Source organism: Entelurus aequoreus, linkage group LG10 (genome assembly GCF_033978785.1).
Source record: "Entelurus aequoreus isolate RoL-2023_Sb linkage group LG10, RoL_Eaeq_v1.1, whole genome shotgun sequence".
In the NCBI taxonomy this organism is placed as follows: Eukaryota; Metazoa; Chordata; class Actinopteri; order Syngnathiformes; family Syngnathidae; genus Entelurus; species Entelurus aequoreus.
This window is the reverse complement of record NC_084740.1, coordinates 53198579-53224096: the sequence shown is the minus strand read 5'-3', so window position 1 is coordinate 53224096 and position 25518 is coordinate 53198579. Positions and strand designations below refer to the sequence as shown.

Below are 25518 nucleotides of genomic sequence, written 5' to 3'. Positions count from 1 at the left end.
CCCCCAGACACATTTTTTCTCTCAAAGTGGCCCCCAGAGTCAAAATATTTGCCCAGCTCTGCTCCACATCTACAGTATCTACCATTCCATCTATGGCCACATAGAAGCCGAGGGCCCCTCCCACTGAACGTGGGGCCCAATTAGACGTAGCGGTCTGTCCCCTCCAGGGCCGAGCCCGCGGTGCAACGCTCGCATACATTGAGACAAGCACGCACACGCATTGGGAGTGCACTGAGAGTTCACCGGCGCTGGCTTGGAGGGGAGTGGACACACGTTCAGGGGGAAAGTAGTCCTCACTGCGGACCCTCGGCTGGGTTCTGTTAGAGTCGGGCAGGAGTTTGTTCTTACCAGAGAGGCGTTCAAGTGCACGGCGGGCATGCGGTGCGTTTGAGAGCAAAGTTGAGCGTGCAGGTAAGATCTCAAGTGAATGACGTCATTGTAAATTGCACGTATCGTACGTACAAAGGTGCATTCTGGTGGTAATTAGCGCTCCTGTGACCCCAAAGCGGGTCACCGGTTAAGCTTAAAATTGCATTTACCATTAAATAAGCATGTTATTTTTGGCAGATGTTTGTTGGTATTATGTGGAGTTCTTTGTCATTTGTTTATGTGTTCTTAATTTGTAAGCAAATTGGGGCCCCGGAATGGATGACATTTTTTTGTTTAGTTTAGGCTAAACATTTTGGAAAGCCGCCTTTAAAGGATCACATTGCAGAGTTTTGGAGCATTTAGTTTTAACCCCTGGGGAGACCCTGGGCGACCTGGGACCCGTGCAGGTCTTGTGCAGCCCTTTGAGACACTTGTGATTTAGGGCTATATAAATAAACATTGACTGATTGATTGATCGATTTCCATTGCCTTTGAAGGTCACGCAACAGAATGCTCATTATATTGCGAATGACCCCGCAGGGAACATGCGGTAGAAAATGGATGGATGGATGGAATTAACCTCAAAATGTGCATTGACTGTGCTTTGCGGAGTTATTTCTAGCACGGGGTATACATTGGAGTTCCCCGGGACCCTTTAGTCCCCCATTGACTCCCTTTTATAGTGGCCATTTTCAATATCCTATAGCCATGTTATTTCATAATGCTTTTTTCCATGAAAAACTAATGACTACGAGCATTTCCCTTTGCAAAAACGTGCAAATCCTTTTTAGAGGTGTAATTTGACCCCTCAATCATTAGATACCGCCAGAGTACCATAAAGTACCAAATAGTCAGAATAGATGCATGGTTTCTTTGAATCAGCCAACAAAGTACTTGTAATAAAAACCTTGTTGGTGAGTTCAGTTTATTTGGATCATGCATACAATAACATGTAATGCATCACATATTTCCAGTTGTTTCATTACAGCATGTCTGAAAAGGAGTAGGAAGAAGCTGAGTTTATTTAATCCTACCCCTTTTCATACCATAGCAATTTGAACCCAATTCCTTGTTCTCTGTAACAGAACAGTGAATACATACATAATAATGCATATATCATAGTAAGTAAACACATATTAAATACATGAATAACTATCTAAAAAAAAAGGGTTCAAGATTCATCCATCCATTTTCTACCACTTGTCCCTTTTTGGGTGAATGTTCATCATAATTATTGAGTACTTTGTGAACACTTGTAGTCTCTTAAAGTGAATCATATTGCTGCTTTGTTTGATTTATTTGCTTAATCCATTCCATCATTTAATTCCACACACTGATATATTAAAGATTTTAAGTGTACAAATTGTTTAAATTATATTTTCCTTTAATAATTGTTGTATGTTCTTGGCTAGCAGGGTATAGTTTGCTTTGTACATCATTTTAGATGTTTGCAAATGCACCAATATTTGTGATTCAATAAATAAAGTGTTTGTATGTTCTCTATATCCAACATTATGTATTATTATAACTGATCTTTTTTGTAACACGGTAAGTTTGTAGTTGTTTCCCATATTTCTACGCAATAACTCAGATATGTAACACTAGCGAGCAGTAGAGAATATGAAGTGATTTTTGGTCCAGAACATATTTTGCTTTATTCATTATTGATATTTTTCTTTCTACTTTATGTTGTATATTTTTTTACATGAGGTTTCAAGTTTATTTTATCATCTATTATTACACCCAAAAATGTGTTTTATTCTACCCTTTCAATGTCGAATCCGTCTATTTGTAATTGTGTTTGACTTTCCCTTCTACTGTTACCAAATAACATTATTTTAGTTTTACTGAGATTCAAACCATCTTTTTAAGGTGTTCATTACTTCTGTTATTATTTGTATTATCTTCTGTGTGTTGTATCCTGAACAAAACACAGTTGTATCATCTGCAAATAATCCTAACTTTAAGTCCTTTGTAACTTTAAAAATGTCATTTATATAAAGATTAAACAATTTTGCTATTGATCCCTGAGGTACGCCACAAGGTATCTTTTTTGTAACACATTTGTTATTATTTCCCCATATTTCTACACAATAACTCCGATATGGTAACACTATAAAGAATACGAAGTGGATGTGGTTACGATAATAATGTGCATGCACGAATATCGCATTAAAAAAACATGCTTTTCTTGGACAAAAATGGCATAAAATCCTGAACGCATCATAAAAATCCCCTCAATTCCCCTCCAAAATGGATTAACTGGCTAGAATATAAAGACAATATAATATATATCCGTAAACGTGGATACATATGCAAAAGAGTTGGTGCTAGGAATTTTCAAAATGGGGTCCCAGGGACCCCATCAAGTCATAAAAATGGGGTCCCACAGTAAATTTTTGGGGTCCGGTCCCACTTTTTTGTAAGCGTTTTGAAAACAAATGATAAACGTATGCATTATCCTGTTATATTTCACATTTTATATTGTGTTTTGGAAAAAGGTTGTCATAAACGTTACTTAATTCATAAAAAAAAAGAATAATAATAATTGTATTTAATAAGTTGTAGGTGTATTTATTTGAGTATAAAAGTGTAAAAATGATTTTGCTTGGGTCATGAAATGATGATAATTGTGTGCCAGGGCATACATACATTTTATATTTTACGCTTTGATCTCTGGAGTCTACATTGACTTCACATCTATTCCTCATTTCAAAATGTTTTATTTTTTAAAATGTTTTTTTGTTTGTTTTCCGCCCTTATTTGTCAAACAAAACTATGTTTTTTTGATGGCAAACACACAAAATATGCAAAATCTCCCACCAAAAATATTTTTCTTAGTGAAAAATTTGATGTGAAGTAATCAGAACCTTGGATAGGTCAATAATTCATAATAACATTGATTTTGTTTCAATATTATGTTTTGAGCAATGACAGTTTGAAAGAAAAAAAAACGCTTTGTTTTATTAGTCAACATTGCAACTTTTTCTAAATTACATTTCACCTTTAAAGGCCTACTGAAATGAATTGTTTTTATTTAAACGGGGATAGCAGATCTATTCTATGTGTCATACTTGATCATTTCGCGATATTGCCATATTTTTGCTGAAAGGATTTAGTATAGAACAACGACGATAAAGATTGCAACTTTTGGTATCTGATAAAAAAAGGCTTGCCCCTACCGGAAGTAGCATGACGTAGTCAGTTGAACATATACGCAAAGTTCCCTATTGTTTACAATGATGGCCGCAGGAAGTGAGAGAGATTCGGACCGAGAAAGCGACAATTTCCCCATTAATTTGAGCGAGGATGAAAGATTTGTGGATGAGTAAAGTGCAAGTGAAGGACTAGTGGGGAGTTGAAGCTATTCAGATAGGGAAGATGCTGTGAGAGCCGGGGGTGACCTGATATTCAGCTGGGAATGACTACAACAGTAAATAAACACAAGACATATATATACTCTATTAGCCACAACACAACCAGGCTTATATTTAATATGCCACAAATTAATCCTGCATAAAAACACCTGCGTGTTTGTTATGCTAGCTCCTAGCTCCTCTGCTAGCTCCTAGCTCCATAGAACACACCAATACAATTCAAACACCTGATCAACACACACAATCACTCAGCCCAAAAGACCGTTCACCTAACCCAAGGTTCATAAAGCTTATATATTTTTAAAAAGTTACGTACGTGACGCGCACATACGGTCAAGCTATCAAATGTTTAGCAGCCAAGGCTGCATACTCACGGTACCTGATATTCAGCTGGGAATGACTACAACAGAAAATAAACACAAGACATATATATACTCTATTAGCCACAACACAACCAGGCTTATATTTAATATGCCACAAATTAATCCTGCATAAAAACACCTGCGTGTTTGTTATGCTAGCTCCTATGCTAGCTCCTAGCTCCATAGAACACGCCAATACAATTCAAACACCTGATCAACACACACAATCACTCAGCCCAAAAGACCGTTCACCTAACCCAAGGTTCATAAAGCTTATATATTTTAAAAAAGTTACGTACATACGCCAAAAAAAGTTGCGCACATACGGTCAAGCGATCAAATGTTTAGAAGCCAAAGCTGCATACTCACAGTAGCACGTCTGCGTCTTTGTCATCCAAATCAAAGTAATCCTGGTGAGAGTCTGTGTTGTCCCAGTTCTCTACAGGCGTCTGTGTATCGAAGTCAAAAGTCCTCCTGGTTAGAGTCTCTGTTATCAGAGTTCTTCCATCTTGACTGCATCTTCCGGGAATGTAAACAAAGAAGCGCCGGCTGTGTACTGTTGTTGCTGACTACGTTCGAAAAATACGTCCATTTCGCACCGACAACTTTCTTCTTTGCTTGCTCAGCTTCCTTCTCCATAATGCAATGAACATGATTGCAACAGATTCACGAACACAGATGTCCAGAATACTGTGGAATTATGAAATGAAAACAGAGCTTTTTCGTATTGGCTTCAATGTGGAAGGCATACCCGTGTTCCCCGGGTTACGTCACGCGCATACGGCATCATCAGAGGCGTTTCGAACCGGAAGTTTAGCGGCAAATTTAAAATGTCACTTTATAAGTTAACCCGGCCGTATTGGCATGTGTTATAATGTTAAGATTTCATCATTGATATATAAACTATCAGACTGCGTGGTCGGTAGTAGTGGCTTTCAGTAGGCCTTTAAGCTTCTTTATTTCACTTTTGTTATGTTTTTGTTTATTTGAATAGTATTTTTAGAATGTGCCGTGGGCCTTTAAAACATTCGCTGTGGGCCGCAAATGGCCTCCGGGGCACACTTTTGACACCCCTGCTATAGATAATACAAAATTAAATGTGATAAATCTATGGATAAAAAGCAGAGCCTGGCGACGCATGCGCGTTTATCATAACTCTATCTCTGTCTCTGTCTCTGCCCCTCCCTCACCAATGCTGCTGCGCACACAATTTGTTTTGTTTTTAACCCCTTCTTAACCCTGGACGTACATTGAAAATACACGCAACCCTAACTCAAAATGCCGGACATTTGAGGCATTTAAGAAACTCCGCCCTGACAAAAGAGGACATGTCCGGTGAAAAGAGGATGTATGGTCAGTCTATTATAGAATATACAAACCCCGTTTCCATATGAGTTGGGAAATTGTGTTACATGTAAATATAAACGGAATACGATGATTTGCAAATAATTTTCAACCCATATTCAGTTACATATTTGATGTTCAAACTCATAAAAAAAAAAAGTTTTTGCCAATAATCATTAACTTTAGAATTTGATGCCAGCAACACGTGACAAAGAAGTTGGGAAAGGTGGCAATAAATACTGATAAAGTTGAGGAATGCTCATCAAACACTTATTTGGAACATCCCACAGGTGAACAGGCAAATTGGGAACAGGTGGGTGCCATGATTGGGTATAAAAGTAGATTCCATGAAATGCTCAGTCATTCACAAACAAGGATGGGGCGAGGGTCACCACTTTGTCAAAAAATGCGTGAGCAAATTGTTGAACAGTTTAAGAAAAACCTTTCTCAACCAGCTATTGCAAGGAATTTAGGGATTTCACCATCTACGCTCCGTAATATCATCAAAGGGTTCAGAGAATCTGGAGAAATCACTGCACGTAAGAAGCTAAGCCCGTGACCTTCCATCCCTCAGGCTGTACTGCATCAACAAGCGACATCAGTGTGTAAAGGATATCACCACATGGGCTCAGGAACACTTCAGAAACCCACTGTCAGTAACTACAGTTGGTCGCTACATCTCTAAGTGCAAGTTAAAACTCTCCTATGCAAGGCGAAAACCGTTTATCAACAACACCCAGAAACGCAGTCTGCTTCGCTGGGCCTGAGCTCATCTAAGACGGACTGATACAAAGTGGAAAAGTGTTCTGTGGTCTGACGAGTCCACATTTCAAATTGTTTTTGGAAACTGTGGATGTCGTGTCCTCCGGACGAAAGAGGAAAAGAACCATCCGGATTGTTATAGGCGCAAAGTGGAAAAGCCAGCATGTGTGATGGTATGGGGGTGTATTAGTGCCCAAGACATGGGTAACTTACACATCTGTGAAGGCGCCATTAATGCTGAAAGGTACATACAGGTTTTGGAGCAACATATTTTGCCATCCAAGCAACGTTACCATGGACGCCCCTGCTTATTTCAGCAAGACAATGCCAAGCCACGTGTTACATCAACGTGGCTTCGTAGTAAAAGAGTGCGGGTACTAGACTGGCCTGCCTGTAGTCCAGACCTGTCTCCCATTGAAAATGTGTGGCGCATTATGAAGCCTAAAATAGCACAAGGGAGACCCCCGGACTGTTGAACAACTTAAGCTGTACATCAAGCAAGAATGGGAAAGAATTCCACCTGAGAAGCTTCAAAAATGTGTCTCCTCAGTTCCCAAACGTTTACTGAGTGTTGTTAAAAGGAAAGGCCATGTAACACAGTGGTGAACATGCCCTTTCCCAACTACTTTGGCACGTGTTGCAGCCATGAAATTCTAAGTTAATTATTATTTGCAAAAAAAAAAAAAAAAGTTTACGAGTTTGAACATCAAATATGTTGTCTTTGTAGTGCATTCAACTGAATATGGGTTGAAAAGGATTTGCAAATCATTGTATTCCGTTTATATTTACATCTAACACAATTTCCCAACTCATATGGAAACGGGGTTTGTATATGACTTACTTTAAAGACTGCAAGAAACTCTTTCTGGAACCCGAGACTTAGAACACTCACCACATTTGGAAGATTCCAAGAGTTTAAGGAATTTTTTTTGTCTTATTTCTGACTGTTTTGTGTTTATTGCCATATATTGACCGCCTGGTGCGTCATAGAAACATTTTACAAGTGTGGTTGTTTATAGAAATACAGATGGTCACACCAGAAGTCAGTGAGTTTTTATTTTTATAAGTGGGGACTGCCTAGTGTCTGACTTCCCTATTAACAAACATTTTCCCCTGCACCTTCTAAAAATACATCGCCTAATGTAACCGCACGTCAAACATTGGACTTTGCCAGCTGCGTGCAGGTGTGTAATATTTACGCTGCTTACCGTGCAGTAGAACAAAATAATAGAGTTTTAGGGCTTTTGACTAAAAAGCCTCTTCACTTTAAGTTCAGAAAGTGGATTTCTCTCGCTGCGTTTGAGCGTTTTTTCTTTGGGAGTGAAGAGCGAAAGCCATTGTCGGAGAAAGGCGACTCCAATAATTACATCACTGAGGTCGTCCCTGGGAAAAAGAGGGCTGTGTAGTCTAAACGAGGAGGCGTTGAAGGGTAACAACATGCTTTGTGGATGACAATCCACTTTCTACACTGCAAAAACTGAAATCTAAGTAAGATTAAAGGCCTACTGAAAGCCACTACTACCGACCACGCAGTCTGATAGTTTATATATCAATGATGAAATCTTAACATTGCAACACATGCCAATACGGCCGGGTTAACTTATAAAGTGCAATTTTAAATTTCCCGCTAAACTTCCGGTTGAAAACGTCTATGTATGATGACGTATGCGCGTGACGTCACTAAATAAACGGAAGTATTGGTACACCATTGAATCCAATACAAAAAAGCTCTGTTTTCATCTCCAAATTCCACAGTATTCTGGACATCTGTGTTGGTGAATCTTTTGCAATTTGTTTAATGAACAATGGAGACTGCAAAGAAGAAAGTTGTAGGTGGGATCGGTGTATTAGCGGCTGGCTGCAGCAACACAACCAGGAGGACTTTGACTTGGATAGCAGACGCGCTAGCCGACGCTAGCCGCCGACCGCACGGATGATCGGGTGAAATCCTTCGTCCTTCTGTCGATCGCTGGAACGCAGGTGAGCACGGGTGTTGATGACCAGATGAGTGCTGGCTGGCGTAGGTGGAGCGCTAATGTTTTTCTCATAGCTCTGTGAGGTCCCGTTGCTAAGTTAGCTTCAATGGTGTCGTTAGCAACAGCATTTTTAAGCTTCGCCAAGCTGGAAATGATTAACCGTGTATTTACATGTCCACGGTTTAATAGTATTGTTGATCTTCTGTCTATCCTTCCAGTCAGGGGTTTATTTATTTTGTTTCTATCTGCATTTGAGCCCGATGCTATCACGTTAGCTCAGTAGCTAAAGTGCTTCACCGATGTATTGTCGTGGAGATAAAAGTCACTGTGAATGTCCATTTCGCGTTCTCGACTCTCATTTTCAAGAGGATATAGTATCCGAGGTGGTTAAAAATACAAATCCGTGATCCACAATAGAAAAAGGAGAAAGTGTGGAATCCAATGAACCCCTGTACCTAAGTTACGGTCAGAGCGAAAAAAGATACGTCCTGCATTGCATTCTAGTCCTTCACTCTCACGTTCCTCATCCACAAATCTTTCATCCTCGCTCAAATTAATGGGGTAGTCGTCGCTTTCTCGGTCCGAATCGCTCTCGCTGCTGGTGTAAACAATGTGCAAATGTGAGGAGCCCTTCAACCTGTGACGTCACGCTACTTCCGGTAGGGGCAAGGCTTTTTATTATCAGCGACCAAAAGTTGCGAACTTTATCATCGATGTTCTCTACTAAATCCTTTCAGCAAAAATATGGCAATATCGCGAAATGACACATCTGCTATCCCCGTTTAAATAAGAAAATTTAATTTCAGTAGGCCTTTAAATATGTCAAATAAGGGTGGTATTTGCTTATTTTCTGTCTGATAAGATAATTCTTCTCACTAAGCAGATTTTATGTTAGATTGTTTTACTTGTTTTAAGTGTTTTGGTCCTAAGTGATCTCAGTAAGATATTACAGCTTGTTGCTGAGATTTGATGACCTATATTGAGTAAAACATGCTTGAAACTAGAATATCAACTGTTGCAAAGCTGTGTCATCAACACTCACATGTATAAAACTACTTTTTCAAAGTAATCATTTCTTATTTCAAGCATGAAATAAAAAAATCATGACTTTGACACAATTGTGTCTCATAATTAAAACAGATGACAGCCAAATGGACTTTGCTGTTTTATTTTCAATGAAACAATAGAAAACACGTACTCATATAGTAGTACAGTTGGCACAGTACAGTAAACTGACAGTTAATATTTAAACATTTAAAATTTCTAACAATTTTGAACAGAAATAGTTCATGCACATTCATGTAAATTCCTCAAAATTACGATTAAAAAAATGTTGTCCGATGGCCGGGCTGTATATATGCGCACTAATTGACCGAAAGAGCACGCACTTGGCGCGATGATGTCATGTTGTCGATGGAAAAATGCATGTTTAGACAATATGATTTGCCTGAGCGGCTAGGAGATATTAAGTAGCGTAACGGACGTTGTGTAAACAATGCACACCGAGGCACAACACACGGCATGCTAGCAGCTAACGGGCTAGGATAGACTGACCATACGTCCTTTTTTCACCGGACATGTCCTCTTTTGTCAGGGCGGAGTTTCTTAAATGCCTCAAATGTCCGACATTTTGAGTTAGGGTTGCGTGTATTTTCAATGTACGTCCAGGGTTAAGAAGGGGTTAAAAACAAAACTAATTGTGCGCGCAGCAGCATTTGTGAGGGAGGGGCAGAGACAGAGAGAGTGAGAGAGTTATGATAAACGCGCACGCGTCGCCAGGCTCTGCTTTTTATCCATAGATTTATCACATTTAATTTTGTATTATCTATAGCAGGGGTGTCAAAAGTGGGCCCCGGAGGCCATTTGCGGCCCACAGCTAATGTTTTAAAGGCCCACGGCACATTCTAAAAATATTATTAAAATAAACAAAAACATAACAAAAGTAAAATAAAAAAGCTTAAAAGGTTAAATGTAATTTAGAAAAAGTTGCAATGTTGACTAATAAAACAAAGCTGTTTTTCTTTCAAACTGTCATTGCTCAAAACATAATATTGAATCAAAATCAATGTTATTATGAATTATTGACCTATCCAAGGTTCCCATTACTTCACATCAAATATTACACTAAGAACAATATTTTTGGTGGAAGATTTTGCAAATTTGGTAAATAAATAACCCAAAAATGTTTATTTTGTTGTTTTTCACTGAAACCGAAAATGAACTGAACCTTGACATCGAAACCGAGGTACGTACCGAACCAAAATTTTTGTGTACCGTTACACCCCTAGTTTTTAATATAAGTTTGCTGGTTTTAAGAAATGAGCGCATATCATTATGTCAAGATAATGGCACTAGCATTTACTTCATTTAAGAATGTTTTTCAACATATTGAGCAAAAAGGTCTATTTTTTTTTCCTACCAAGAAAAGTGCACTTGTTATTAGTGGGAATATACTTATTTTAAGCTATTTTTGGGTTCATTCAGGTTAGCTAATTTTACTTGTTTTGGAAAGTCTTGACAAGCCAAATTGTCTTGTTCTATTGGCAGATAATTTTGCTTAGTTCAAATAAAATACCCCTCATTTTTGTATTTTTTTTTCCTTGTTTTTGAACACTGACTTTTTGCAGTGCATTAGAAGAATGGGATCTTCTTTGGGGATTCCGGACTGATCCGTCATGATTCCCGAACATGGCAATATCAATATTTTGTCTGGCAGACAGCACATTTCTAGGGACAAGTTGAGGTCCCAGGTCAGGCCCTATGGTCTGAGCGTCATGGTGCAGACTAGAGGAACTGGGCCAGGCCACATGTAACACACTTGTGAAGTTTGCACAGCCTGCAGTGAAAAGGTGCCAATTGCTTGCAGCCAGACAGTCAGTCTGGGACTGGACCTGATCCTGTGGAAAGAATTGTTCCGGATACACCTGTAGATTCTGAAAAAATGATTCACAAATTCCAACAGTCAGGCCAGATTTAGCCAATCCGAAGGCGGGATGAAAGTCACACTTGGAAAAGGCAAATTGGATGTTGGAAACAAAGAATGTGAGAGTGAAGTGAAGATACTCTTGACTTTGACTACACTTGCTGATAAGGCTGCCTTTAACTTCGGACTGTTGGGGGACCAGATGTGGCCACATCATTTTATATGGCCAGAAATAATATGCATCAACAACATACAGTACAGGCCAAAACGTTAGGACACATCTTCTCCTCATTCAATGCGTTTGCTTTATTGTCATGACTATTTACATTGTAGATTGTCACATCAAAACTATGAATGAACACATGTGGAGTTATGTACTTAACCAAAAAAAAAGGTGAAATAACTGAAAACATGTTTTATATTCTAGTTTCTTCAAAATAGCCACCCTTTGCTCCGATTACTGCTTTGCACACTCTCGTCATTCTCTCCATGAGCTTCGAGAGGTAGTCACCTGAAATGATTTTCACTTCACAGGTGTCATAGTTTTGAAATGAGAAGATGTGTATTGTACTGTATATATATATATATATATATATAAATATATATATATATATATTAGGGGTTTCGGTACGGGGGTTTAGGTTCGATGGTGTACCGAACAAGTTTCCACACGGACATATTAAGTAGCCGCCTCCGCTTCCTTCTGCCTCTGTCTCTGTCAGTCCTCTACACAGCACCCAGCATTGTCCCACCCACACAGCCATCTGATTGGTTACACCAGACTTTGACCAATCAGCAGTGCGTATTCAGAGCGCATGTAGTCAGTTCTTAGCGTTTAGCAGGTAATCATCAGGCTGCGGACTCTCCCCAAATGATAATAAACACCTCCCAGTCAACTACTAGTAACATCACTATGAGCCCGTTGACCTTCTAGAAATATAAAAGGCAGCTCAGCTCGCTCGCAGTCCTGGCTTGAGGTGAAGGCTAATTCGCTTTTAGTGTAACGCTAGCTCATTTTGAGGTGTGTGTGTGTGTGTGTGCGTGTGCGTGTGTGTTACGGACAGCAAAGCCCTGTCCATCTGTTATTTCACTTGACCTTTTTCTGTGTTGATTGAGCTGTGTTGAAGCAGTAAAGAAGGACATTATGTTAAAGGCCTACTGAAATGAAATGTTCTTATTTAAACGGGGATAGCAGATCTATTCTATGTGTCATACTTGATCATTTCGCGATATTGCCATATTTTTGCTGAAAGGATTTAGTAGAGAACATCGACGATAAAGTTCGCAAGTTTTGGTCGCTGATAAAAAAAAGCCTTGCCTGTACCGGAAGTAGCGTGACGTCACAGGTTGAAGGGCTCCTCACATTTCCACATTGTTTACACCAGCAGCGAGAGCGATTCGGACCGAGAAAGCGACAATTACCCCATTAATTTGAGCGAGGATGAAAGATTCGTGGATGAGGGACGTGAGAGTGAAGGACTAGAATGCAGTGCAGGACGTATCTTTTTTCGCTCTGACCGTAACTTAGGTACAAGGGCTCATTGGATTCCACACTTTCTCCTTTTTCTTTTGTGGATCACAGATTTGTATTTTAAACCACCTCGGATACTATATCCTCTTGAAAATGAGAGTCGCGAACGCGAAATGGACATTCACAGTGACTTGTATCTCCACGACAATACATCGGCGAAGCACTTTAGCTACGGAGCTAACGTGATAGCATCGTGCTTAAATGCATATAGAAACAGACGAAATAAGCCCCTGACTGGAAGGATAGACAGAAGATCAACAATAATACTATCAGGAGACACCGAACCAAACACTGGACCTGTAACTACACGGTTAATGCTGTACCGCCTGGCGAAGCCAAGCAATGCTGTTGCTAACGATGCCATTGAAGCTAACTTAGCTACGGGACCTCGACAGAGCTATGCTAAAAACATTAGCTCTCCACCTACGCCAGCTCTCATCTGCTCATCAACACCCGTGCTCACCTGCGTTCCAGCGATCGACGGCGCGAAGAAGGACTTCACTCGATCATCGATGCGGTCGGCGGCTAGCGTCGGATAGCGCGTCTGCTATCTAACTCAAAGTCCTCCTGGTTGTGTTGCTGCAGCCAGCCGCTAATACACCGATCCCACCTACAGCTTTCTTCTTTGCAGTCTTCATTGTTCATTAAAATTTTAAAAAATTCACCAACACAGATGTCCAGAATACTGTGGAATTTTGCGATGAAAACAGAGCTGTTTGTATTGGATACAATGTGTCCGAATACTTCCGTTTCAACCATTGACGTCACGCGCATACGTCATCATACATAGACGTTTTCAACCGGAAGTGTGGCGGGAAATTTAAAATTGCACTTTATAAGTTAACCCGGCCGTATTGGCATGTGTTGCAATGTTAAGATTTCATCATTGATATATAAACTATCAGACTGCGTGGTCGGTAGTAGTGGCTTTCAGTAGGCCTTTAAATGAAGAGTTTCTGTCTCTGATAGTTGATATAATAATGTAAGTGCATCATTAAGCCTACATGAACTCCATGATGTTCAGGGATGAATAGTCTCTCCTATTGCTATTGTACTATTTTTTCCGCTATAGTTACATGAATCATTAGTAATAGAGCAGCCTAGTTTTGAATGGCAGGGTCCCTGCTATCACATGTTGATAAAAATACAACATTTACATCATAAATCAAATACAGGCTTCCCAAATGCTGTAATAAATTAAGCATGATGAGTTGACTTGAAACTGTTTAATGTTGCACTTTTTATATGTAGAAGAAAAGTTTTGTCATTTTATTTAATCTGAGCAACAACTTGAGGCAGTTTAATGTTGATTAACGTGGGCAGAATTATTATAGTGTTCCCAATGTTAAAAGGATAAAGCCATTGTTTACAAATTTGGTAAAGAAATAACCAAGAAATGTATAATTTGTTGTTTTCTTACTGTACGGAAAATGAACCGAACCGTGACCTCTAAACCGAGGTACGTACCCAACCGAAATTGTTGTGTACCGTTACACCCCTAATATATATATAGAATATTGATATTATTATTGATATTGATACTGTATACAAGGCCGCAGCTAACTAAAAACCCGTACACACATATGTGTGGGGGAGGACAGTAGAAGTTGGTATCACATAATCAGGAGACAGTGGTGTTCTTGAGAGGATCTCACACCGACTCTCCTCCTCAGGCTATCATCATCAGACAAGTGCGAGCACTTAGAGCTGTCACATTCTGCTTCCACGCTCCACTGCTGCCATCTGCCCACCTCAGGACAGGATTAGGTTACGCACATATGCTGGTACATGCACCGCCGACACAACCTCAGCCCGCCTCTGCGGATGGCGGGGGTCACGACCCGGTTCACCACGTGTAGAATTACTTGTTTTGTTGGACAAACCCTCCCGGCATTTTTAATCTCTCCCTTGTCAAAGCAACTTTGTTTCTAGTTAGTGCCTCTCCAGATAAACGCCACGTCCTTACTTCCCATTCAAGCCTGCAGTTACACGGTCTCACTTTCACATCCAGTCCGCCTCCCGCGGACAAAGAGGTATGGATTAAACCGCCACACGATACGCGAGCGTGATCGCTAACAGAAGCCACCCTCTGGTTTTTGGTGCGTTTTGGTTTCCACACCAACAGTTGCCTGAAGTACACAACCCAAAAGCAGTGAAGTTGTCACGTTGTGTAAATGGTAAATAAAAAGAGAATACAACAAATCCTTTTCAACTTATATTCAATTGAATAGACTGCAAAGACAACATATTTCATGTTCACACTGAGAAACTTTTTTTTGCAAATAATCATTTACTTAGAATTTAATGTTGTCACAGGGGCATGTTCACCACTGTGTTAATGGCCTTTCCTTTTAACAACACTCAGTAAAGGTTTGGGAACTGAGGAGACACATTTTTGAAGCTTCTCAGGTGGAATTCTTTCCCATTCTTGCTTGATGTACAGCTTAAGTTGTTCAACAGTCCGGGGGTCTCCCTTGTGCTATTTTAGGCTTCATAATGCGCCACACATTTTCAATGGGAGACAGGTCTGGACTACAGGCAGGCCAGTCTAGTACCCGCACTCTTTTACTACGAAACCACGTTGATGTAACACGTGACTTGGCATTGTCTTGCTGAAATAAGCAGGGGCGTCCATGATAACGTTGCTTGGATGGCAACATGTGTTGCTCCAAAAGCTGTATGTACCTTTCAGCATTAATGGTGCCTTCACAGATGTGTAAGTTACCCATGTCTTGGGCACTAATACACCCCCATACCATCACACATGCTGGCTTTTACACTTTGCGCCTAGAACAGTCCGGATGGTTCTTTTCCTCTTTGGTCTAGAGGACACAATATCCACAGTTTCCAAAAAAAATTTGAAATGTGGACTCGTCAGACCACAGAACACTTTTCCACCTTGCATCAGTCCATCTTAGATGAGCTCAAGCCCAGCGAAGGCGGCAACGTTTCTGGGTGTTGTTGATAAATGGTTTTGGCCTTGCATAGGAGAGTTTTAACTTGTACGTACAGATGTAGCAACCAACTGTAGTTACTGACAGTGGTTTTCTGAAGTGTTTCTGAGCCCATGTGGTGATATCTTTTACACACTGATGTCACTTGTTGATGCAGTAACGCCTGAAGGATCGAAGGACCGTAATATCATGGCTTACGTGCAGTGATTTCTCCAGATTCTCTGAAACTTTTAAAGATATTGCGGACCGTAGATGGTGAAATGTCTAAATTCCTTGCAATAGCTGGTTGAGAAATGTTGTTCTAAAACAATTTGCTCAGGCATTTGTCGACAAAGTGGTGACCCTCGCCCCGTCCTTTTTTGTGAATGACTGAGCATTTAAAGGAAGCTGCTTTTATACCCAATCATGGCACCCACCCGTTCCCAATTAGCCTGTTCACCTGTGGGATGTTCCAAATAAGTGTTTGATGAGCCTTCCTCAACTTCCTCAGTCTTTTTTGCCAGCTTTTTTGAAACACGTTGCAGGCTTCAAATTCCAAATGAGCTAATATTTGCAAAAAATAACAAAAGTTTACCAGTTCCAACGTTAAATATCTTGTCTTTGCAGTCTATTCAATTGAATATAAGTTGAAAAGGATTTGCAAATTATTGTATTCTGTTTTTATTTACCATTTACACAACGTGACAACTTCACTGCTTTTGGGTTTTGTGTATTGTAAGTGAGAGAGAGAGAGAGAGAGAGAGAGAGAGAGAGAGAGAGAGAGAGAGAGAGAGAGAGAGAGAGAGAGAGAGATGAAATGGAGACAGACGGGAATTCTATCCGTCTTCGTTGGTTGAGCCTGCAGACATTATTTTCACTTCCAAAAGAGAAGGAACTCTGCCGGAACGTCCTCTCTTGAGGGCATTCTTAGGTTTTTACGCAAGAGATTGTTCTGTGGGAGTCTTTTGTTCTTTTAAAAGTGACGTCACTTTAGTGGATACAAAGCAGCGCCGCAAAAGACTTCATCAGTCCAAGAACTTTGATTAGAGACTGTGTGCGATCCGGCGCCATTAAGCAGACGGCGGAATTGTAATAAATAGGTTTTAACGGAAAGTACACAGCTGTGGGAAATTCAGACTTCCTTTAATGCTTAGGGATCACAGGAACTTGGTTCCAGACCATGGAAAGGTACCAGATGAGCTTATCTTCATGTGTTCCACTGCACTTTCATTCATTATTCAAGCTAACAACTTCAAACGTCGTCAGAGGATTATTTTGTATATTTTAGTCGATCGTGAAAACCACACAAATGCCATGTAATCAAACAGATATTTGGTTATTTAATCAGACAAAGTGATGTTTGCGGTTGACAACTGAACTGGATTAGTGTTCCACCTTGATGTTCCGGCCTGTGTAAACACATCTGAGCAAGTGGTGTTACAGACGATGCCAACAAACTTTTGTATGATTGCGTTGGGAGCTTTTTCATCTCAGTGCTTTGGAAGGAGCGTCACATGTTGTGTCCACGTGGCAACGAGCTACAATAAAGGCATGGCGAGTTGTAGAAAAACTGTACGGATTCAGGCTTCATCCAGAAATCGTTGGGTTAAATGTAAATACTTTAGATTAGGACTGGGCCGACAACAATTTTTTACTGGATGATACATGTCCGACTAATTATTGCCTGCAAACAATATTAATGTCAACAATATTTTGATACCAAATTAAGCCCTGATGTAATTATTAGTGATGTGCGATACCACTGATTTTCTTTCCTAACTGATACCAAGTAAAATTCAGGCTGGAATCGGCAATACCGATCAAATACTGATCCTTGTGTCTGCTAAAATGTAAAAAAAAGTTGTGTATTTCAAATAATAACATATCTCACAGCATAAAAAATACAATACAGAGTTGTTGTTTTTTTAATGTATTTTAAAGTCTGAAGTATATTGAGGTAGAGGCGTGAATAACTTTATCGCCAAGCTAATACAACAGAAAAACAGGACAAAATCATACAAAGTACACAAAAATGTTATTTCAAACCATGAAAAAAAGGCATAAGTAAAATAATAAAAACATTAAAATAATTGATTAATAGGAGCTACTACTAAAAAAAGTAACACAACAAATTTAAATGTAAGAAAAAAGAGCAAAAATTCGGAATGTAGTGCCATTTTTAAACTAATAATTATAATAACTAACTCACCTATACCAGTGTTTTGTCTTTAAATATGTATACTATGTTTATAGCATTGTTTTTTAAATAATAATAATACATAAAATTAAAAAAACAGCAAAATTACCCCCCATTCTTGACTTTTTAGTATGTGGCCCCTGATGGAAAAAGTTTAGACGCCATCGACCTAAAATTTTAGAATCTCTCAAAATAAACATAAGAAATACTTAACATTTAAACAAAGTTTAGCTGGTTAGTTATTTAAAACATAAAATAAAAAACAACTTACGAATTAATTGACTTTGAAAAAATTACAACAACAATAATAAACACTTGAATTAACAGAATTTTGGACATGCTTGGTTATGCAGTTACGCAATCATATTCTTATTTTATTCTTACAGGGGAAAACACACAACAGTAACAATGTAAGGGGAAAAAAGAGCAAAACATTGATTTAGTTCTACTAGTGGTGTTCCTCAAGGTTCCATCTTAGGTCCTCTCTTTTTCATCAAGTGGGCTAAGTCTATCTATGGTATTATTCTTACAGGGGGAAAAAAAACAACAGTAACAATGTAAGGAAAAAAAAGAGCAAAACATATGTATGTATATATATATATATATATATATATATATATATATATATATATATATATATATATATATATATATATATATATATATATACATATATATATACATATATGTACACACATATATATATATATATATATATATATATATATATATATATACATATATATATATATATATATATATACATATATATATACATATATGTACACACATATATATATACATATATATACATATATATATGTACACATAAATATATACATATATATATATATGTGTACACATATATATATATACATATATATACATATATATATATATATATATATATATATATATATGTACACATATATATATATATACATATATATATGTACACATAAATATATACATATATATATGTGTACACATATATATATATACATATATATACATATATATATATGTGTACACATATATATATACATATATATACATATATATACATATATATATATACATATATATACATATGTATACATATATATATATATATACATATGTATACATATATACATATATATATATATGTATATATATATATATATATATATATATATATATACATATATATATATATATATATATATATATATATATATATATATATATATATATATATATATATATATATATATATATATATATATACACACATATATATATATATATATGCATATATATATATATATATATTCTTGAATGAATCCAAAGATCCAGCGGTTAGGGAAAATGCACCAACATTGGTTTCAGGGCGCAAGTGGACACCAGCAAGAGCAGTTGAAGAGGCAACAGCAGCTCTCAGACATGCTGACATTGTGGGGAATGTTCAGCAAGGTAGAGGAGGCCTTGGTCTTATGTCTAGTCGCCCTGCCTGGAGAAGTGCCAATGTGCCAACACGGAGGAAGATGGTGGTGGAGGAAGTACGGCGTCAAGAGGAGGCCCTGAGATGGGCCAAGGCAGTCACCCTTGGCAAACAGGGTCGGTGGACTCGGTGGGAAGGCGTTGAAAGAAAGAAGTTGAGCTGGAGGGATGTATGGGCCATGGATGCAAGGAGCTTAAGCTTTGCCATCAGAGCTACCTACGATGTCCTTCCGACCCCAACCAATCTCCAGCAGTGGTTTGGCGAAGATCCATCATGCGCCCTTTGTACTAAGCCAGCCTCCCTCCGACACATACTCACAGGTTGCAAAACCAGCCTCACTCAGGGGCGATATACTTGGCGCCACAACCAAGTTTTGAAGAGTCTTGCTTCCACACTGGAGGTAAAACGATCCAACATCAATGCACTACCACCACCATCTAAAACCTCATGGAGAACTACCTTTGTCCGTGAAGGGGTCACAGTTGCCGGGCGCAACGTTAACCCGTCAGAGAGAAGTCAGCTGTGTCCAGCACGCGACTGGAAGATGCTGGCAGATGTTGGCAAACAGCTGATTTTCCCCAGCGAGATTGCCACTACCACTTTGAGGCCTGACTTAGTGCTCTGGTCCACTTCCCACAAAAAGGCCTTCATTGTTGAGCTCACTGTACCCTGGGAGGAATCCATGGAGGAGGCATATGAGAGGAAATATTTGCGGTATTCCGAGCTGGCCGCGGAAGCTCAAAATCGCGGCTGGAATACTGAAGTCCGCCCTGTGGAGGTTGGGTGCAGAGGCTTTGTGGGAACCTCTACCGCAAAACTGCTGAGGGACTTGGGAGTCAGGGGTCAGTGCCTGCGTACAGCCATCAAAGCCGCATCTGAAGCAGCCGAAAAGAGCAGCCGGTGGCTCTGGCTGAGGAGGAATGACCCCAATTGGGCCCCCAACTAGTGCAGCAGGAGGTATGCGGTCAGACAAAGCTGACTCAGGGAACCGGACGCCCCTGCCATGCATAGTTCCCTGATAGGTCTGCCAACAAGGTGACTTTTATGGCTAATTGGGCTTGGGTCGCAAGCTAAGGTCTGATCATCCTGTAGCTGGCCGCCTCTGGAGAGGGTGTATAGTGTTAAAGGCCGAAACATCCAATGACCCAGAGGAACACTACTGATGATGCGCACCCGTAAATTTTATCCGTCAGGTCTTCCATTCACGTTCACTGTTCATTTTAATGTGTTAAGTCATTTTATGCATTTGTGTTTCGCACAAGAGGTAGAACATCTCACTCTGTGTTTTCTGGAATATATATACATATATATATATATATATATATATATATATATATATATATATATATATATACATATATATATATATACTATATATATATACACACATATATATACATATATATATACATATATATATATATATATATATACATATATATATATATATATATATATATATATATATATATATATATATATATATATATATATATATATATATATATATAAACATATATATATATACTGTATATACATATATATACATATATATATATATATATATATATATATATATATATATATATATATATATATATATATATATATATATATATATATATATATATATATATATATATGTTCCAATGAATAATGAATAATATGATCAATAACAAAACAATATCAATATGGCCCCCTTATAGTCCGACTTTTAAGTATGCCACCTTTGGTAGAAAAAGGCTGGACCCCCCTGAACTAAAGTATCAAAAGTATCGATATTTTGATTTGAGAGTCGAGATTAGAGCATAAAGATTTGGTATTGGCGGTATTGATATTTCAGTATCAATCCGCACGTCACTAGTAAAAATAATATATAATGATAGAAATAATGATGCAAGTAACCCTTTCAAACTCAATACATTTTATTTCTAATTAGTATTGTTTTACTACTATTATTGTAAGGTCATTAACTTTTAATCATTCTAAATAAGTAAACAAATGCATAAATAAAATAGACGACTAATCTCACAATAACAAACTCTAATCTAATCTAATCTAATCTAATCTAATTTAATCTAATCTAAAATAGCGGTCCCGCCTCTGCCCACTAAGACAAATATGTAGCAAGGCTACAACAAGAGGATATGGTCTGCGGTGTGACGCCGGTTGGATGTACTGCCAAATTCTCTGAAACGCCTTCGGAGTCGGCTTATGGTAGAGAAATAAACATCCAATCCACGGGCAACGGCTTTGGTGGACATTCCTGCAGTCAGCATGCCAACTGTACACTCCTTCAAAACTCGGGACATCTGTGGCATTGTACTGCGTGACAAAACCGATCCTTTCAAAGTGGCCCTTTTATTGTAGACAGTGAAAGGCACATCTGTGCAATAATCATTCTGTTTAATCTGCATCTTCATATGCCACACCTGTGAGGTGGGATGGATTATCTTGGCAAAGAAGAAATGCTCGCTAACAGATTTAGTTTATTGTGCACAATATTTGACAGCGATAAGTATTTTGTGTATATATTACTTGGATCTTTGAGTTCAACTCATGAAAAATAGGAACAAAAACCAAAGTGTGGCATTTATATTTTTGTCCAGTGTAACACCCGTATGTTGAAGCACAGTACGTCTGACTATGGTGGCTGTAATGCTCCACATTTGAGCCCTGTGTGTAATGTTCTACAAAACCCAAAGCCAGTGAAGTTATCACGTTGTGTAAATCGTAATTTAAAACAGAATACAATGATTTGCAAATCCTTTTCAACTTATATTCAATTGAATAGACTGCAAAGACAAGACATTTCATGTTCCAACTGGAAACATTTGTTATTTTTTGCAAATATTAGCTCATTTGAAATTTGATGCCTGCAACACGTTTCAAAAAAGCTGGCACAAGTGGCAATAAAGACTGATAAAGTTGAGGAATGCTCATCAAACACTTATTTGGAACATCCCACAGGTGAACAGGCTAATTGGGAACAGGTGGGTGTCATGATTGGGTATAAAAGCAGCTTCCATGATATGCTCAGTCATTCACAAACAAGGATGGGGCGAGGGTCACCACTTTGTCAGAACCACATTTCTCAACCAGCTATTGCAAGGAATAGACTCGGGACTATTGAACAACTTAAGCTGTACATCAAGCAAGAATGGGAAAGAATTCCACTTCAAAAATGTGTCTCCTCAGTTCCCAAACCTTTACTGAGTGTTGTTAAAAGGAAAGGCCATGTAACACAGTGGTGAAAATTCCCCAGTTAATGACTATTTGCAAAAAACAAGTACATTTCTCAGTTGGAACATTAAATATCTTGTCTTTGCAGTCTATTCAATTGAATATAAGTTGAAAAGGATTTGCAAATCATTATATTATGTTTTTATTTACGAATTACACAACGTGACAACTTCACCGGTTTTGGCTTTTGTATATTCTCAATGAAACATCAAAGTTTTGGTCTTGCTTGCTTACGGCTACTTGCTAGCGTCAATATATAAAAGCATGCGCCAGCCAACCTGCAGTTTACACGTATCTCTTATGTGTGACTGCCATCTCCCGGTCATACTTAACATTACAGCATGTACCGAAGAAAATGTAGAAGTACAAGCATCATTAGGCGCTCTGTCGATTTTTGAAATAATTACCATATTTTTCGGACTATAAGTCGCAGTTTTTTTCATAATTTGGCCGGGGGTGCGACTTATACTCAGGAGCGACTTATGTGTGAAATTATTAACACATGGCACGTTCTCAGTTGGTTATTTATGCCTCATATAACGTACACTTATTCAGCCTGTTGTTCACTATTCTTTATTTCTTTTAAATTGCTTTTCAAATGTCTATTCTTGGTGTTGGCTTTTATCAAATACATTTCCCCCAAAAATGGGACTTATACTCCAGTGCGACTTATATATGTTTTTTTTCCTTCTTTATTATGCATTTTCAGCCGGTGCGACTTATACTCCGAAAAATACGGTACATCATTTTAAAGGCCTACTGAAATGATTTTTTAAAATTCAAACGGGGATCCATTCTATGTGTCATACTTGATCATTTTGCGATATTGCCATATTTTTACTGAAAGGATTTAGTAGAGAACATCGACGATAAAGTTCGCAACTTTTGGTCGCTGATAAAAAAGCCTTGCCCGTACCGGAAGTAGCGTGACGTCACAGGTTGAAAGGCTCCTCACATCTGCACATTGTTTACACCAGCAGCGAGAGCGATTCGGACCGAGAAAGCGACGATTACCCCGTTAATTTGAGCGAGGATGAAAGATTTGTGGATGAGGAACGTGAGAGTGAAGGACTAGAGTGCAGTGCAGGACGTATCTTTTTTCGCTCTGACCGTAACTTAGGTACAAGCTGGCTCATTGGATTCCACACTTTCTCCTTTTTCTATTGTGGATCACAGATTTGTATTTTAAACCACCTCGGATACTATATCCTCTTGAAAATGAGAGTCGAGAACGTGAAATGGACATTCACAGTGACTTTTATCTCCACGACAATACATCGGTGAAGCACTTTAGCTACGGAGCTAACGTGATAGCATCGTGCTTAAATGCAGATAGAAACAAAATAAATAAACCCCTGACTTGAAAGATAGACAGCAGATCAACAATACTACTATCAGGAGACACCGAACCAAACACTGGACATGTAACCACACGGTTAATGCTGTGCCGCCTGTCGAAGCCTAGCAATGCTGTTGCTAACGACGCCATTGAAGCTAACTTAGCTACGGGACCTCGTCAGAGCTATGATAAAAACATTAGCGCTCCACCTACGCCAGCACTCATCTGCTCATCAACACCCGTGCTCACCTGCGTTCCAGCGATCGACGGCGCGACGAAGGACTTCACCCGATCATCGATGCGGTCGGCGGCTAGCGTCGGATAGCGCGTCTGCTATCCAACTCAAAGTCCTCCTGGTTGTGTTGCTGCAGCCAGCCGCTAATACACCGATCCCACCTACAGCTTTTTTCTTTGCAGTCTTCATTGTTCATTAAACAAATTGCAAAAGATTCACCAACACAGATGTCCAGAATACTGTGGAATTTTGCGATGAAAACGGACGCTGTTTGTATTGTGATACAATGTGTCCGAATACTTCCGCTTCAACCATTGATGTCACGCGCATACGTCATCATACGTAGACATTTTCAACCGGAAGTTTAACAGGAAATTTAAAATTGCATTGGCATGTGTTGCAATGTTAAGATTTCATCATAAACTATCAGACTGCGTGGTCTGTAGTAGTGGCTTTAAGTGCGCCTTGTAGTCCAGAAAATAAGGTGGTTGTGGAGCGTGAGACCCCCTTTTCTAAGGTATACTTTGTTTTACGCTGGTTGAAAGTGTAAAATGTTTGACAGCCTGGTCTTTCCTTCTCCTTCAGGTAACGGCGATAAAGAAAGAAGTCATAGCTTCTCATTTATAATTTTAAAGATTGAAAGCAGCAATTGTGTGGCCCAGTGGCAGCCCACTGTTTTCATTGCCAGACATGAACTCACACGGAATCACCGGGGGGAGTTGCAGGCGTGCTCGCCCGCCAGGTTACTACCAAAAAAGAAAAGAAAAAAAGATGATTGACCGTTGCCAAGAAAAACAGAGTAAGTCTTTCGAGCTCCAAACAATTACCCGTGTTGTTAACGTCTGGTCAGCGGTCGGGACTCGACAAATAGCTCAGCTAATGCACCTTGTCACGGGGAGATGGAGGGATTTGATAATAGCGCACACCACGGGGCACCCGGGTGTCGCTAACTGCCTCATTAGGGGTGGTCTGTGTGTAAGAATGTCCTTGACCACCCCCCACTTCTCCACCATCTGCTGTTTCCTCATGCACTTATGGGACATTTGAAAAGTTGGACTGCTCCTAATTGTTGCGTTCTGATTCTGTCGCGGTTTGGGTCGCAGCTTACCGCGGAGTGGTTCTCCCGGGATGCGGAGGGACAACTCCGGACGACAGCGTGAGGTAGGAGGTGATTTATTTATCATAAATCATAGCTTAAACCAAAAAACAGGAAACAAGCAAAAGGAAATCGTGCCGATCGAACGGGAAGCTAAAGGCCTACTAAAATGACATTTTTTTTATTTAAACGGGGATAGCAGATCCATTCTATGTGTCATACTTGATCATTTCGCGATATTGCCATATTTTTACTGAAAGGAATTAGTAGAGAACATCGACGATAAAGTTCGCAACTTTTGGTCGCTGATAAAAAAGCCTTGCCCGTACCGGAAGTAGAGTGACGTCA

The 25518-nt window shown here is 39.0% G+C and overlaps 1 protein-coding gene across 1 annotated transcript in view; it reads left to right on the top strand.

Moving 5' to 3' along the window:
* Positions 1 to 220: 220 nt before the first annotated feature.
* The window catches only part of LOC133658785 (semaphorin-3D-like), a 146794-nt gene continuing 121496 nt past the window's right edge, over positions 221 to 25518 (top strand). Inside the window, exon 1 of the mRNA XM_062061172.1 lies at positions 221 to 411. The gene's annotated coding sequence lies outside the window, so the exon portion shown is untranslated. The remainder of the gene's footprint in view (positions 412 to 25518) is intronic.